Source organism: Carcharhinus amblyrhynchos, chromosome 13, assembly GCF_965287045.1.
Source record: "Carcharhinus amblyrhynchos chromosome 13, sCarAmb.v2.hapA, whole genome shotgun sequence".
Lineage (NCBI taxonomy): Eukaryota > Metazoa > Chordata > Chondrichthyes > Carcharhiniformes > Carcharhinidae > Carcharhinus > Carcharhinus amblyrhynchos.
The window spans coordinates 73,512,305-73,529,266 of record NC_137336.1 but is presented as its reverse complement, the minus strand read 5'-3'; the positions used below and the strand labels follow the sequence as shown (position 1 = coordinate 73,529,266).

The 16,962-nt window shown below is 43.8% G+C and overlaps 1 long non-coding RNA gene across 2 annotated transcripts; it reads right to left on the bottom strand.

Annotated features, from left to right (window-relative positions):
- Positions 1-14: 14 nt before the first annotated feature.
- Positions 15-4,730, bottom strand: LOC145351983 (uncharacterized). 2 transcript variants are annotated; one of them, XR_013888480.1, is made up of 4 exons: positions 4,650-4,730; positions 3,861-3,933; positions 1,771-1,842; positions 15-55 (listed from the first exon to the last, which is right to left on the bottom strand). It is a non-coding gene; the product is annotated as an uncharacterized LOC145351983 (long non-coding RNA). The 2 variants fall into 2 exon arrangements; XR_013888479.1 differs by lacking the exon at positions 4,650-4,730 and having other exon boundaries at positions 3,861-3,945.
- Positions 4,731-16,962: the final 12,232 nt, after the last annotated feature.

Sequence of the window (16,962 nt, the reverse complement as noted above, 5' to 3'; positions counted from 1 at the left end):
CACAGGCAATTACATGCCAGTCCACTTCAGTTTGATTTTATCAGACAGGCTCTCACTATAAAAAAACACAGATAAAACCAGTCTCACCCATGTGTGAAACCCAGGCAAAAGAATGATAAAAACAAGTTGAAAAATGTTAAAACAATTTCTTTTTAATCATTTCCTGCTCAGGACATTCAGTGAAACAGACATCACATTAAATATCATTTGATTTCAACATTATGGAATGTCCGACTAACAACCTGTTTTTTTTTTCAGTTCAGGCCAAACTCCGGGGGCTGCTTTCAGAACCTGAGTTTCTGAGTATCGACTGGGGAGGTGGAGAGTGGATGGGTGCGCCTAAACTCTGGGCAAAGGCTACCAGAGTTCACAAACCTGGTCCTCCCTGACTTAAAAAATCCCTCAAAAGATTCAGCGTGTGGTGTGGTAACATCTACAGAGCATGAATCCTGGTCCCACACCTATCGTCGCTGCCTCAGATGGAACAATATTGATTCATATCCCTCCATGTGTCTTAGAAATGTAGCCATGATGTGGAGATGCCAGGGTCGGACTGGGTTGGCACAGTAAGAAGTCTCACAATACCAGTTTAAAGGAGTATTCCCCCTTCATCAGGTAGAAACCCCACAGTACAGAGAAAGGCCATTCAGCCCATCGAGTCTGCACCAACCACAATCCTACCCAGGTCCTACCCCCGTATCCCTACATATTTTACGCACTAATCCCTCTAACCTACGCATATCAGGTCACTAAGGGCAATTTTAGCATGGCCAATCAACCTAACTCACACATCTTTGGACTCACCTGGTGGAGAAGCAGCGCTCCGAAAGCTCCTGATTCCAAATAAAGCTATTGGACTTTAATCTGGTGTTGTGAGACTTCTTACTAAAAAATGTAAGAAGAATGCGGACCAGGAGAAAGCTGATTCTGAGACTTTCACTGCTTTCCTTTGTCCCAAGGGGACATTTTGCAAATGATCATGGTCATAAGGGAAAAGAATGAGGAAAGGCTGAGGGACTTGAGGTTATTTTCATTAGAGAGAAGAAGGTTAAGAGGTGACCTAATTGAGACATAAAAGATGATCAGAGGGTTAGATAGGGTGGACAGTGAGAGCCTTTTTCCTCGGATGGTAATAGCTAACATGAGGGGCCATAGCTTTAAATTGAGGGGTGGTAATTATAGGACGGATGTCAGAGGTAGGTTCTTTACTCAGAGGGAAGTAAGGGCATTGAATGCCCTGCCTGCAGCAGTTGTGGATTCACCAAATTTAAGGGCATTCAAATGGTCAGTGGATAGGCATATGGATAACATTGGAATAGTTTAGGTTAGAGGGCCATTAGATTGGTTCCACTGGTCGGCGCAACATTGAGGGCCGAAGGGCCTGTACTGCACTGTAATGTTCTATGTTCTATGAATGGCTACAAAGTTCTGTGCAACATTATCCCACCACCATAACAAATCACCTTCCAAAGAAAGATAGGCTCTGGAACAAGAACCTGGGTCCCCTGAAGCTGTGAGTCAGCAGTGCTAACTGCTGTGCCACCATGGGAAATAAGACAAAATACTACATGGAGATCTCTATTCACATGTGGCACAGAGGTCCAGAGCAAACTATCAGAAAGTAGATTTCTGGGAAGAAAGAACATTTACCCAGCTCCGAATCAATGAACATTCCCCATTGATGAGACTAATTCTGCGTGCAGAATGGAAGTGACTTAAGCTTGACCTGCGATAGTTTGCGGACGATAACCTGAAGGTGTTCTGACTTACCAAGCCAACTTTGAAGGGAGCAGTTGGGGGCTGTATTTTTCGATTCATCTTCTCCCCTAAGTACCTATGTACCTGAAGAGAGAGAACATTTTTCACTACAGAAAAGGTTTCAAAATAAAGGACACAGAGTTTATAAATGATTTACTCAGTTTCAAATCACATCACACATGACCCCCACTCCGTCAGTGGCCATTACTTTTAATATGAGGAAACAAAGGAAAATATCAATCTTTCATATGAAGTGTTATTCTAGATTGGGTTAAACTGTGTTCTCCAAGGGTTTGATATGATGTCAAGTGGGACTTGTAAACAATATCTGATTTGAACCATGTGGGTCCCATTACACAAATCTGCTTCACAACAAAACAAAAAGCCACCAGCTAGTTTAACATTCAGTCTAGGAGCCTTAAAATGCTTCAAATTTGATGAGTTCTGATGTTAATGTCAGATGGATTTCTATATGAATGGAAGGGGAACTGAATTGAATAAGTAGTAACCATTAACCAATTGGAAAGAAAGTTAAACAGCCTAGTGGTTAACACAGGCGGCACTATCGCCTGGTGGCTCTGACATCCATCAATATGAAGTGCCTCAAAAGGTTAGTCATGGCATAAGTCAATTCCAGCTTCCTGGACTGCCTGGATCCATTACGGTTTGCCTACCACTGCAACAGGTCCACATCAGACCCCATCCCCCTGGCCCTGCACGCAACCCTGGATCACCTAGGTAACAAGGCCTCCTATGTCAGATTCCTATTTATCGACTACACTTCAGCCTTCAACACTATTATTCCCACAAAACTCATCTCCAAACTCCATGGCCTGGAGCTTGGCTCTTCCCTCTGCAACTGGACCCTGAACTTCCTAACTCACAGATCACAATCAGTAAGGATAGGCAACAACACCTCCTCCACGATCACCCTCAACACCAGTGCCCCGCAAGGCTGTGTTCTCAGCCCCCAACTATTCTCCTTATACACCTGTGACTGTGCAGCCAAATTCCTCTCCAAATCGATTTTCAGGTTTGCTGATGACAGTACCGTAGTGGGTCGGATCTCAAACAATGAGGAGACAGAGTACAGGAATGAGATAGAGAATCTGGTAAACTGGTGCAATGCCTCAATGTCAACAAAACAATGGAGATTGTCAAGAAACATAGTAGAGAACATGCCCCTGTCTACATCAACGGGATGAAGTAGAAAGGGTCAAGAGCTTCAAGTTTTTAGGTATCTAAATCACCAACCAGCTGCCCCAGTGCCCCCATGCTGACACTATAGTTAAGAAAACCCACCAAGGTCTCTACCTTCTCAGAAGGCTATGGAAATTTGACACATCAGCTACGACTTTCACCAACTTTTACAGATGCACCATAGAAAGCATTCTTTCTGGTTGTATCACAGCTCGATATGGCTCCTGCTCTGCCCAAGACCGCAAGAAACAACAAAAGGTTGTGAATGTAGGCCAATCCATCACGCAAACCAGCCTCCATCCATTGACTCTGTCTACACTTCCCACTGCTTCGGGAAAAGCAGTCAGCATAATTAAGGACCCCATGCAATTCTCTCTTCCACCTTCTTCCGTTGGGAAAAAGATACCAAAGTCTGAAGTCACGTATCAACCGACTCAAGTGCAGCTTCTTCCCTGCTGCCATCAGACGTTTGAGTGGACCTATCTTGCATTAAATTGATCTTTCTCTGCACCCTAGTTTTGAACGTAACACTACATTCTGCACTCTCTTGTTTCCTTCTCTATGAACAATACGCCCTGTACAGCATACAGGAAACAATACTTTTCATTGTACGCTAATACATGTGACAATAATAAATCAAAACAAATCAAATCACGGTGGTTAGCACTGCTGCCTCACTGCACCAAGGAACTGGGTTCGAATCCCAGCTTGGGTCACTGACTGTGTGGAGTTTGCACATTCTCCCTGTGTCTGTGTGGGTTTCCTCCGGGTGCTCCGGTTTCCTCCCACAGTCTGAAAGGTGTACAGGTTAGTTGAATTGGCCATGCTAATCTCTTCCTTAGTGTCCAAAGAGGTGTAAAATTCGAGCAAGCCTGCTGTTATAACTGATGTGAAACACATACCCGACATTGGGAGCTGGGATCTCCAGTTTGCCCTTTTGGGAGAGATACGCTTCAAGTTGCTGTCTCCGTAATTCTGTTTCAGAGAGAAGCCGACAAAGTCAGAAAACAGCATTTAAAATCATGGCAAAAATGTACCAAACCCACGCACGATAAAAAGTTGCGAAATAAGCTGGTACTATTGAGTAAGCTCGTTCATACAAAACAAAACTGCAAACTGTCAGATGGAGAGGGTGAAGCTTTGGCTGCATCTTAATTGGATTTGCTCCAGCTTGGAGATTTATTCCTCGTGGTCTCACATTTCATCTCCAACTTACACATTTCAGTTGCGTGGGGAAACTTCAGCAGAAAGTAAGGGACAGTTAATCATGCTGCATTAATTAAAGAGAAACTTTTGTCCTCATGTCACACTCGAGAGGTGTGCCGCTACTCCCAGGACGAACCTGGATTTGCCACAAAGCAAAATCTCGGCCTCAGAGGGTGGCACAGTGGTTAACACTGCTGCCTCACAGCACCAGGGACCCGGGTTTGATTCCTGACCTTGGGTCACTGTCTGTGTGGAATCTGCCAGAGTCTGCGTGGGTTTCCTGCGGGTGCCCCGGTTGCCAAAGATGTGCAGGTTAGGTGGATTGGCCACGCTGAAATTGTTCCTTACTGTTGGAGGACTAGCTACGGCAAATGCATGGGTTTACAGGGATCGGGCCAGGATGGGATTGTGGTTGGTGCAGCCTTGATGGGCCGAATGGCCTCCTTCTGCACTGTAGGGATTCTGTTCTGTGATTCTGACCTTACCTTGGTCACCGACTTCTGTTTGCGAGTAGAGTCTGCCTGTCCTGTCTCCTTAAACTCATTGTTATTAATGCCAGAGTTTTTTCCTGGTTTTCTTTCAGCAAATCACAATTTGATAATTCAAGCTGAAACTTGTAATTTGAGATTTGTGCTACGTCTACACTCACTTTCTCACTTCCTGCAATTATCAATCCAGTTTATTGTGAAAAAAGGTTAACTACAAAAAATTTTGTCAGCACTGTTTCATGGCCAGTTTAATGAGACAGGCGCTTTAAAAATGCATTTTCATGGTTTTATGTGAAACTGTATGAAAATCTGCAAGGATTCTCACGTGCATATCGAAGAATCGGTCCCTGATGGTTCAATGCAGCCAGGGCCACCTTGATAAGAGAACATGTTTAAACTGCTAAAGAAAAGTACTGTTGAATTGAAAGGAAATTTAGCCAGAGTTTTCCGACCTCACCCACAGCTGGGATTATCTGCTCCTGCTGCTGCGAAAGGAGATTTAGCTGAGCGTAAGTATCTCCATTTTCGCTGGCAGTGGTAGCAGGGCGTGAGAATCATAGAATCCCTAAAGTGCAGATGGAGACCATTCGGTCCATTTAATCTGCGCCGACTCAGCATCTTATCTGTGTCCTATCCACGCAACCCAACCTATTTATTCCACTAATTCCCCTAAACTTTACATCTCGGGACACTAAAGGACATTTTTTCATGGCCAATCCACTTAACCCGCACATCTTTGTAGTGTGGGAGGAAACTGAAACACCCCCAGGAACCCACGCCAACACAGGGAGCACGTGCAAACTCCACACAGATAGGCACTCAAGGCCGGGATCGATACTGGGTTCCTTGTGCTGTGAGGTAGCAGTACTAACCACTGAGCCACCATGACTATGTCTCCCTGATCGTTCCGATCTTGCGACTGGGTCATTTTCGGTCCAGCTGCATGTTTACCTTCCAGCCATGCCATCACTAATTGATCCCATTCTAGAAATCTATCAATTTTTATATCCTCACTCTCAGGTTCAATTCTCTCAATGATTAAGCCTTACCCCTTCATCTTTGGAGATCTCTGCACTCCTCCAATTCTGCATTCTTCCATTTCCCCGATTCACTTCACCTCTCTATTGACAGCCACGTGCCTTGTTGCCTGGACACTTAGCTATACAATTTGTCCTGTATAACCCACTGCCTGAAGTACCCGACTGCCCACCTTTGAAAATGCTCCTCACATTGACTTCTTTAACCAAGCTTTTACTCACCTTTTCTAATGTTTCAATTTGAATCAGTGTCAATTGTGTTTGTCTGCGCTCTTGTAAAGGGCCTGAGTATGTATTATGATAATAAATGTGCTCCGTAAAGGCAAGTTTTTTTTTGTTGGAGCTGGATGTATGTCACCTGCACAGCAGCAGGAACTTGTGCCAGGCTTGACGCTTTCACTGGCCTATAATTTATGTTGGATCTGTTGCTGTTTCACTACATACAACCATCGTTATATAAAATGTAACCAGTCCTAAACAGCAGGGCGAACCAGCAAGGCAGATTCAACACACAGCAGGAGGCTGCTTTCCATCATCCTGCATTAAATTGGGAAAATTTATACATGGATATCCATGCATGGATACTTAAAGGGAAGTTGATAGTAAACATGGGCCCTTCAGGCTGAATGGCCTGTTTCTGTGCTGTAGAGAATTGTTTGATTCTATAAACAAGGGGCAAAGAACAAATAACAACACAGCACAGGGAACAGGCTCTTCGGCCCAACAAGCCCGCACCACCATTTTAACATTCCGTGAGTGCCTCATTCCAATCCTTCTTCTACCTATGACTTTTGCCTACACTTCTGGGACTCCAGGTCTTCATTCTGACCTGTCAACCTGTCTTAAAAATCAATCATTGAGTGATATGATATAGAATACGGGAAAGGCTCAGCAAATCAAGTAGCATCTGAGAAGGAGACTCAATCACATCAGTGACCTTTCAGTCCTGTTTTTCTCCCTGTTAGTGCTGCCCGACTTCATGAATGTTCCCTATATTTTCACATATCTGTTTCTGTTGCCCTCTCAGTGTTGATACAGTGCTATATGAAGGCAGATGAACAATGTGTTGTGGTATACTCAAGTAGTTGAAAACAAAATACTGTGGATGCTGTAATCAGAAACAGAAACAGAAAATACTGGAAAATCTCAGCAGGTTTCACAGCATCTGTGGGGAGACAAGACATTTAAAATATTGAGCTCTGATGAAGGGTTATCTAGACTTGACACATCGGCTCTATTCTCTCCACATAGAGGCTGTCAGATCTGCTGAGATTTTCCAGCATTTTCTGTTTTGTTTACTCAAAAGATTGGACAGAGTAGAAGCAAAGATCTTATGTACATAAAAGCAAAGGAGATTATTGGCACTTAGCATGAGGGAGAAAAAGAAAATAGCAATAGATGTTAAGGAATTTGTTTCCTTTGTGAATGCTGATGAAAGAAGAAAACATAGAAGGAAGAACTGTATGCAGAAATGAAAAACATGCAATGATTGAATTAGAAGAACAAGAATAGAGATATGAATGAGTGAAATTAGACGAGATGAAAATTGGAAAAGCAGATGTAATAGATCAGAACTGTTTAAAAACATGAGAAGGAACTTAATGTCAATGTTTATTAAGCCATGCAAAAAGAATTACTCATTAGGAGAATGGCCAGTAGACTCTCATAGAATTAGTCTAATGGTTCATGCATTGAAAGGTGTGTTGAGAATTGTAAAACAGAGTGGGTGGGGAGGCACAGAGTACCTTTAGATTCCCAAGAGGGGGACAGGGGAAGGGGGGGGAGGGGGGTGGAATTTGGCATTAAAATTGGGGATTGAATGCCAATGACAGTTATCTGCAGATGACAAAACACTTTAAAGCAATCAAAGAAGAAATATTACAAGAACTAGTAAATAGACTGTAACAGAAGACATGAACTTTGGCATGAATGCCAACATTGGTAAAGTCAACTTGATATATATCTCAAAATTATCAAGAACTATTTGCATACTCATAGAAGGTAAAGAACTAGAACAGGTGCAAGGACGCAAACATTTAGGAAGCGAAGTAGCCACAGTTCCATAGAATGGAACCCTGATAGTGCAGAAGGAGGCCATTAGGCCCAGTGAGTCTGCAGCAACCTACCCAGGCCCTATCCCTGTAATCCTACATATTTATCTACTAAGCTTCCCAACCTACATCTTTGGACACTACGATGCAAGTTAGCATGACTAATCCACCTAAACTGCGTGTCTTTTGACCGTGGGAGGAAAGCAGAGCACCTGGAGGAAGCCCATGCAGACATGGGGAGAACATGCAAACTCGAGTTAACTGGAGTTTAGAATCTACTGATGATGATGAAATGATTGTCAATTGTCAGAAAAAAAAACATCTGATTCACTGATGTTTTTTAAAGAAGGAAATCTGGCGTCCTTTTCCGGTCTGCGCCGCATGTGACTCCAGCGCCACAGTAATGTGGTTTACTCTCAACTGACCTCTGAACAAGGGGAACTAGGGATGGGCAATAAATACTGGCTGGCCAGTGATACCCATATCCCATAAATGAATGAAAAATGAGGTCACCTGAGGCTGGAATTGAACTGGAGTCCCTTGTGTTGCAAGACAGCATTGTGAACCACTCTGCCACCATGATAGAAAATGCAACACAGAAATAAGAGCAAAAATTAGACATTGGCTCAATGAAAGAAGCCAGAGAGTGGTAGTGGAGGATTGCTTTGCTGAGTGGAGACCTGTGACTAGTGGTGTGCCATAGGGGTCAGTGCTGGGTCCATTGTTGTTTGTTATCTATATCAATGATCTGGATGATAATATGGTAAATTGGATCAGCAAATTTGATGACGATACAAAGATTGGAGGTGTAGTGGACAGTGAGGAAGGTTTTCAAAGGTTGCAGAGAGATTTGGACCAGCTAGAAAAATGGGGTGAAAAATGGCAGATGGAGTTTAATACAGACAAGTGTGAGGTGTTACACTTTGGAAGGACAGGCCAAAGTAGAACATACAAGGTAAATGGTAGGACACTGAAGAGTGCAGTGAACCGAGGGCTCTGGGAATACAGATACATAATTCCCTAAAATTGGTGTCACAGGAAGATAGGGTTGTAAAGAGTGCTTTTGGTACATTGGCCTTTATAAATCAAAGTGTTGAATATAAGAATTGGAATGTTATGGTGAGGTTGTACAAGACATTGGTGAAGCTGAGTTTAGAATATTGTGTGCAGTTTTTGGTCACCTAAAGAACATAAGAACATAAGAAATAGGAGCAGGAGTAGGCCATCTGGCCCTTCGAGCCTGCCCCGCCATTCAATAAGATCATGGCTGATCTGTCGTGGCTCAGTTCCACTTTCCCGCCCTCTCCCCATAACCCTTAATCCCCTCTCTTATCAAAAACCCATCAACCCGCTTCTTAAAAATATTTAGCGAGGCAGCCTCCACCACTTCAACGGGCAGAGAATTCCAGAGATTCACCACCCTTTGAGTGAAGAAGTTCCTCCTCAACTCCGTTCTAAACCGCCCCCCCTTTATCTTGAGGCTGTGCCCCCTAGTCCTACTGTCTTTTCTGAGCGGGAAGAGTCTCTCCACCTCTATCCTATCCATCCCATTCATCATCTTATACGTCTCAATGAGATCTCCCCTCATTCTTCTAAACTCTAACGAGTACAAGCCTAGTTTATTCAGCCTCTCCTCATAGCTCAACCCCCTCAACTCTGGTGTCAGCCTAGTAAACCTCCTCTGCACTCCCTCCTAATTGCAGGAAGGATATTAATAAGGTTGAAAGAGTGCAGAGAAGTTTTACAAGGATGTTGCTGGGACTCGAGGAACTGAGTTACACAGAAAGGTTGAATAGATTAGGACTTTATTCCCTGAAGTGTAGAAGAATGAGGGAAGATTTGATAGAAGTGTATACAATCATGATGGATATAGATAGAGTGAATGAAAGCAGGCATTTTTCCACTGAGGCTAAGGGAGAAAAAAAAACTAGAGGACATGGGTTAAGGGTGAAGGGGGAAAAGATCAAAAGGAATATTAGTGGGAGGGGTGGCTTCTTCACACAGAGAGTGGTGTGAATGTGGAATGAGCTGTCAGATGAAGTGGTAAATGCAGGCTCACTTTTAACCTTTAAGAAAAACTTGGATAGCTGCATGGATGGGAGGGGTGTGGAGGGATATGGTCTAGGTGCAGGCCAGTGGGATTAGGCAGAAAAATGGCTCAGCACAGCCAAGAAGGGCCAAAAGGTCCATTTCTGCACTGTAATGTTCTATGGTTCTAATAGCAATGGGAAAAGCCGTATACTGCAAGAAAAGTTTGTTGCTCAATCAAATTTAAACCTAAAATTTAATTAAACATTAGAAAAAACAGGATTCCAAATGGCTTGAATTATATTGGGCTGCCATGTATTAGCGGTGTTTGAAATTCATTGAGGAATTGGGCATGAGTAGCGACCATTGGGCTATGCTGTTGACATGAGTCCGTGTTCTGATTAACCACCTTCAATTTTTTATTTAAGAGGATATTTCTTTCACATATTTCACATATTTAAGGCACATATTTCTTTATGTGCCTGCAGCTTGTGAGCTGCAGTTTAGACATGCCTGCTTTGAGGTGTTGCTTAGCACCTAATCCTGGACCATAGAAAGTACCGTTCTGCATTATTTGGTAGTGGGCAACACTTGGAAAACAATAGAGCAGACCAAAGAATGTCTTTCAGGGAGTTAATGGCTCTCTGGACACAGATGATGTTTATTTTAGTGAGCAGTCTTAGGTACAGCCCAGAAAGCACAAAGTTCCGCCTTACAGGACAAAACTTTACATTCCCCAAATACATAGTTCATTCCTCAGAATTATGGAAGTGAATTGCTTGACCAAAGTTAATGAGACAAAACGCAAACAAAGATGAATTAAAATATATTTAGGAAAACTTTCCTTTAGTTAATATCTCAAAAACCCAAATTGTCCAGGAAGGGAGGAGTCATTGTAGGAGTTCATTGTCAGTATAGGAGTTCTAATGGTCAAAATGCTATTCGGTTGAATACAGTAATGGAAAAGGATAACAATAAAAGTGAAAAGGAAAAGGGCAATTTTACTAACCTGAGATGTGGAATGGAAACATGGGCTGGAAATAGGAACTTGAATGAAAGTCAGTATCAGAGCAGAAGGAGACATTTCATCAAATCACAGAACCCCCACAGATCAGAAGGAGGCCACTCAGCCCATCTAGCTTGCACTGACACTAATCCCACCCAGGTAACATCCACATATTTACCCCACTAATCTTCCTAGCACTAAAGGGCAATCAAACCCACACATTTTTAGACTTTGGGAGGAAACCGGAGTACCCGGATATGCAGATATGGGGAGAACATGTAATCTCTACACTGTCACCCAAGGCTGGTTTGAATCTGGGTCCCTGGCACTGTGCCACCATGGTGCCTTCGTTTAAGGGGGCGATAAAGTGGTTTCAAAACAAATATGCCCCTCTCACTCCATCCCCATTGGAAGTCAAAACAGAACATGATAATGCCAAATTTTTAAATGTATGTCAGATGCCAAAAGCTCAACAATGAACTGCCCGCCCAACTTCATCAGCATTTCCCCCTCTACCACCACATTCGCTGAACCAGAAATGCAAAATGAACACGCTGAATAAAAGTCTGAATTGGGTGCTCCAGCTGCTGAAGAGGCAAGTTCAGAGTTTTCAATGGCCCTCTGACTCAGATCGGTGGCAGAGGGAGGGAGACGGGTCAGGTCATTTTCTGGTGCGGGGGAATGGGGAGTGAGGCCAGGTCACTCTCTGGGAAGGAGGAAAGGGCGGGAGCAGAGGCCAGATCGTTGTCTGGTTGTGGGGGGGGTGGGGGGGCGGTGGGTGGGGGGGGGGGGGGGGGGGAGGGGTGGGGGTGTTGGTGGTGGAGGGCAGATTGTTGTGTGGTGGTGGGGGTTTTTAGGAGAAGGGCCAATTGTTGTCTGGTTGTGGAAGGGAGTGAGGTGGGCCAGATCATTCTCTGGCGAAGGGATGGGGAGGGACGAGAAGGCAGGTCGGATATTCCTCTGCGGGGGGAGAGGAGGGAGTGAGGCCAAATCATTCTCTGGGGGGTGGGGGAGGGAGGCAGAATGAGGCCAGATTGTTTTCTGAGGTGGGGGGGAGGGGGAGGATGGTGGGAGTGAGGTCAGATCATTCTCTGGGTGTGGGGTGAGGAGGGCAGTGGGTAAGATGTCGAACTGGTGGTGGGAGGGGGCAGAGGCCCGATCCTCACTGGTGTAGGGTGGGGGGGGGAATGGAGTGCTTCCTGCCACTCTGCGGGCAATCGGTGGGGGTGGGGAAAGGGGCAGGGGGTCGTGATCAGTTGGGATTGGGGGGGTTTGGGTGGACAAGGAGGCCAGTGATTTCTGTGGGGCCCATCACTCCTACTTTTTAGTCCTGGGCCACTTTCTCCACTTTCTGTAGCCCGGGAGCGATCTGACATGGGTCTAACTTCTAAGTTCAGAGCTCCGATCGTTTCAGGCACAATAAACCCCACCCACAGCGCAAATGGGACCTGCAGCTTTTTTCAGGGTGAGTGCTAATGAGGGCGCCTGAAAGCAGTTTTCCAAGTCGGATCTGAATTGCACCCAGATTCGGCACTTAGAATGAATTTGGTAAACTCAGGCCCTTAGTATCAGAGAGACTAGCCGGGCTTAACTGGATCGGGTCTGGGTGGGATTGTGGTTGGTGCAGGCTTAATGGGTCAAATGGCCTCCTTCTGCACTGCAGGAATTCTATGAAATAATGAAAATCATTCCTGAAGTCACAACTCAATAGAATCATCGAATCCCTACAGGGCAGAAGGAGGCCATTCAACCCATCAAGCCTGCACTAGCAACAATCCCCACCCTATTCACATAACCCCACATATTTACCCTGTTAATTCCTGACACTAAGGCACAATTGGTCATAGCCAATCCACCTAACCCGCACTTCTTTGGACTGTGGGAGGAAACCGAAGCATCTGGAGGCAACCCACAGGGAGAACACGCAAACTCCACACAGACAGTGGTCAAAGCTGGGAAGCAAATCCAGATCCAGATTCTGGCGCTGTGAGGCAGTGGTGTTAACCACTGTGCCAGCATGCCACCCCAACCCTGCTAAACTGACCTAAATGTAAGCGGCATGATGAAGAAGTTCTCAGGTTGTATGAAAATTGAAGCAGTGATTGGCGATGAGGAAGAAAGCTGTAGATTGAATAAATATGTCAATGGACTGAGTAGCTGGACAGAAAAATGGAATTCCAACCAAAGAAACATGAGGGATTGCAGTTAGGAATGGTAACTATGAGATGTACAATAAATGGTATTATTAAAAAAAAGAGGGAACAGGGAAATAGATGTTTGGGTACAGGGCAGATAGCTACAAAGGCACAAAGGCACTGGCTAAGAGACAAAACGTAGACATTACACTAAACTTCAATTCTGTCTGCAAAAGTAATGTCACACCTTCATTTCAGTGTATCTTGTTATATCTTGTTAATGCATGGCAAAGTTACATCAATGAAGCAGAAAGTACTTGTTTTAATTTATCATTACAATTTGGGAATCTGATCATTTGCTTGATCAGTGAGGTTTTGAGCTCCACTTGTGCGTGAAAGTTGCTGCCCATCCTCAGGATGGATTTCAACTCAAACATTCCTCACTCACCGCAGAACAGGCAGCAGTCTTTCTGGAGGAATCAAATCCAACCAGTTTGACAACTTGTGGCCAATGCAACTGTAAACACATTTCATCAGAAATTTTACTTAAACCTTCCTTGTTCCAGAGACGTTCAGAAAAACTAACAAATGCTTAAAAAGGAATTGTTGCATTTCCACTTGGCATGTTGGAAATGTCAGCAAACACCAATTTCCTGTTATTTGTATTTTCACCGTGAACCAACTCCTTGCCAATGAGCTAGAGAGAAAGACTTTTTCTGTACATTTAGTGGTTAACCATTAAACTTCCAAAATCAATTATCTCTGAGCAACAAAGACTGCAGCTATTGAAATGAGCACAGACACTCCACAATTACAATTGTCATTCTAAATTAGCAGGAGATACAAATAAAAGGGGTGGATCCTCAATAAATTATTCAAGACAATGTTCGTTAAGCTAATTCATTAGTTAAGCTAACAAGTGAAGCGAATCATTGTCAGGTCATTTTCAGATGTTCTTTGATTTGAGGATGACTTCTGCTTAGGGCAGGAGTTAGGCAAACTTTAAATAATTAAGGGAACTGGTTCAAAGGGCAAAATAACTGCCTCCTGTTCCTATATTTAATCAGCACCTAAAGAATGAATTGCAGTACACGATGAATGTAAAGACATTGGAAGACTGGAAATTTCCCTTAAAGTCATGACATTCTTGGAATCCTATCAGTGCAGAAACGGCCCATCAAGCCTGCACCAACTCTCTGACATCTGCACAACTCTCTGACTCCCTGATCATCTTATCCAGGCCCTATCACATAAACCCACATATTTCCCATCGCTAATCCGTCTAACCAAGACACCTTTGGACACAAAGGGGCAATTTAGCCTGGCTAATCCACCTGATCTGTACCTCTTTGCACCGTGGCAGAAAAATGGAGCACCTGGAGGAAACCCACGTAAACATGGGGAGAATGTACAAACTTCGCACAGCCGACCGAGGCCTGAATTAACCGGAGTCCCTGGAGCTATGAGGCTGCAATGCCATTGTGCTGTCCTGTTGTATTTCAGGCTGAGTAGCATTTTTGTGAATGTCACAGAATTCCAGTAAAAATTAGATAATTGTCTTGAGAGGACAAACTTTGTCAGTTAGCAAAAACACTCAAATGATCCATCCTGTATACAGTCAGCATGAAGCTCCAAAACTTGTTTGTAGTTTCATTGGAGGACAGATGAAAATCTCTGAAAAAAGGATTCTCAGTCCAGAGAGTTGAGTATAAAGATTCTGAAATTACTGATTTGTTGTCTGCTCAGAATCAATCCAAAATATCGAGCATTTAGCATTACAGCTGCAAGGTTCAATATCCATCATGTTAAATTGATGAACAGTGAGCCAGGTCAGAGCATTGTGAACTCAAACATTGTTTCCAACTCTCCATCTGTGTCTGGTGTGCTGCAATGGTTCTTCTTCACCCACCTGGAATAACAAGGCAACACTTGCTGGAAGATAGCTTTCCTGTGTGTGAAATATATGTAGTGTGGTCTTCTAATCGATTTACTCTGAACCACCACAAAAACAAATACTACTCCCTGTTCCAAGCAATGTTGCGTTATATTAAGCATCAACTGCGATATTATATCCTGTGCCTGGGAGTTCTGCCTCTGGCTAAATCTGATGTTTTGAGAAGCTGTCATAATTTCCATTTGAGCAATACATTCAAATTTGGGGCCCCAATTTATCAATTCACTTTACTGACAAGAGAACCAACAATCATAATATCAGAATTACAGAATTACAGAACACAACAGTGCAGAAGAGGGCCTTTGGCCCATCGAGTCTGCACCAACGTATGAAATGTCCTGATCTGCCCACCTAATGCCACTTGCCAGCACTTGGCCCATAGCCTTGAATGTTATGGCGTGAAAAGTATCCATCGAGGTACTTTTTAAAGGATGGGAGGCATCCTGCCTCCACCCCACTCCCAGGCAGCGCATTCCAGACTGTCACCACCCTTTGTATAAAAAGGGTTTTCCTCAAATACTCCCACCCTTCACTTCTAACTTGTGCCCCCTCATAACTGACCCTTCAACTAAGGGGAACAGCTGCTCCCTATCCACCCTTTCCATGTCTCTTGTAATCTTGTACACCCTGATCAGGTCACCCCTCAGTCTTCTCTGCTCCAGAGAAAACAGCCCAAGCCTACCCAACCTCTCTCTATAACTTAAATGCTCCATCCCAGGCAGCATCCTGGTGAATCTCCTCTGCACCCCATCCAGTGCATTCACATCCTTCCTATAATGTGGCAACCAGAACTGCACACAGTACTCCAGCTGTGGCCTCACCAAAGTTCGACACAACCTTGTTTCACAATAAAAATTTTGTTTGATTGGCTCCTTGTTACTGACAGTTTAAATAGTTAAACACATTTCAGTTAAAAAAAGACACTTCTTTGTGAAAAAGAAACTTCTTCCCAGACCTTCTCACTGTAGTTTAATACAACTGAGTGGCTTGCCAGGCCATTTCGGAGTCATCCACATTGTTGTGGGCCTGGAGCCACATAAAAGCTGGAAGCGATAAAGGCAGCACGTTTCCTTTATAAAGCCCATAAATGAACCTTTGCAATCTTTATGACAATCCAATAGTTCCGCAGTTGCCATTACTGATAACAACTTTTTATTTCAGATTTTGTTTAAAATATGGATTCTGTTATAAGCCACAGCGAAAGAAACCGAGAATACAATGCAAGCACTTCAAAACCAATGTATCCGGTCACTGTAAAACATGTAATTTCCTTACTATTATTGCTAGTATTACTTACTTGGTTCATAAATATGGTCTTAAATAAACGCCATTGGATGAGACTTTTTCTTCAATGGAAAAGTTTAAGCATGATCTCAGATCCCGCTTCAGCGGATGTCTACAGGAGGCAGTTTTAGAGCTTTGCTCTGACTGTTTACAGGATGGACCATTTGAGTGTTTTTGTGAAACTGTGATTGACAAAGTTTGTCCTCTCGAATCAATTACCTAACTTTTACTGGAATTCTGTGACATTCACAAAAATGCTACTCAACCTGAAATACAACAGGACAACACAATGGCACTGCTGCCTCATAGCTCCACGGACTCGAATTCAATTCAGGCGTCGGTTGACTGTGCGGAGTTTGCACATTCTCCCCGTGTTTGCGTGGATTTCCTCTGGGTGTTCTGGTCTCCCACCACACAATGCAAAGATGTATGGGTTAGGTGAATTGTTCCTGTGTGTCCAAAGATGTCTCGATTAGATGGATTAGCCATGGGAAATGTGTAAGTTTACATGACAGGCTGGGGAAGAGGGCCTGGATAAGATGTTCTGTCAGAGAGTTGATGGGCCTCCTCTGCACTGACGGGATTCTGTGAATGTCACGAGTTAAAGAGGAATTTCCAGTTCTAGAGTTCACATTCATCGTGCCCTATAATCGATTACTCAGGCTCTGATTAAATATAGGAACAGGAGGCAGTCACTCTGCTCCTTGAGCCTGTTCCCTACGTAAATTTTGCCTAACTCCTTCTGCCTTGAGCAGAAAACATCCTCAAATCAAGGCAAATCAAGGAACATCTGTAAATGACTTGGCAATAATTCA